Below are 734 nucleotides of genomic sequence, written 5' to 3' on the forward strand. Positions count from 1 at the left end.
GGACTCGAACCGCGGTCGACTACGTGGGAGTCCAGCGACACAGCCATTACGCTAACTGCTGGTCCCTCCCCGTGCTCCTCTTGGGACCGCGGCACCCACACTCGCCCAGCCTGCTCCTCAAGCCACCAGATCTGGACCTGAACCGGGCGGTGGGTCGTGTGGGATCCAGCTGCCCCACCCTCCACCCCCGCCCCAGCGCGATGTATCCAGAAAGTGACAGCATCCGCCTCTGACAAGCTGGGGTGCACGTCGGCGTGAGCACAGGCCGCTTGCTCGCTCGTCCCATCGTGACTCCAAGCCCCCTTTCCGTGCGTGACTAAAGCCACCTGAAAGGCAGCCCTGAGGCCTGTCCTCCTTCGGGCGGGCTGGAACTGCTGGGGCAGCCGATGAAGGCGGGTGGAGCCGTTATTAAGTCGTGCTTAAACTCTCCCTCTCCCTCGCTCCCCTTCCAAAACCCCCCTTCCTGCTGTGACACACGGCTCAGTCACTCCCAGGGCCTGCTCTTCCAGCGACGCCCCACTGTCCCGGTCCCCCGGCTGCGTCCCCACAATTCTCTCGTTTCCTGAGGACTCAGTCGGGGCGGCACCATGTGCTCTAGTGCACGCAGCTCCCGGGGCGCACGCAGCTCCCGGGGCGCACGCAGGTCCCCGGAGGAGGCGCACGCAGGTCCCGGGGCGCGGGGCGGCGCAGTCCCGCGGGCGGCCACGAGATGGCGCCGCGGGCCGTGGAAGCGC

Source organism: Tupaia chinensis, unplaced genomic scaffold (genome assembly GCF_000334495.1).
Source record: "Tupaia chinensis unplaced genomic scaffold, TupChi_1.0 Scaffold000211_1, whole genome shotgun sequence".
NCBI classification, from domain to species: domain Eukaryota; kingdom Metazoa; phylum Chordata; class Mammalia; order Scandentia; family Tupaiidae; genus Tupaia; species Tupaia belangeri.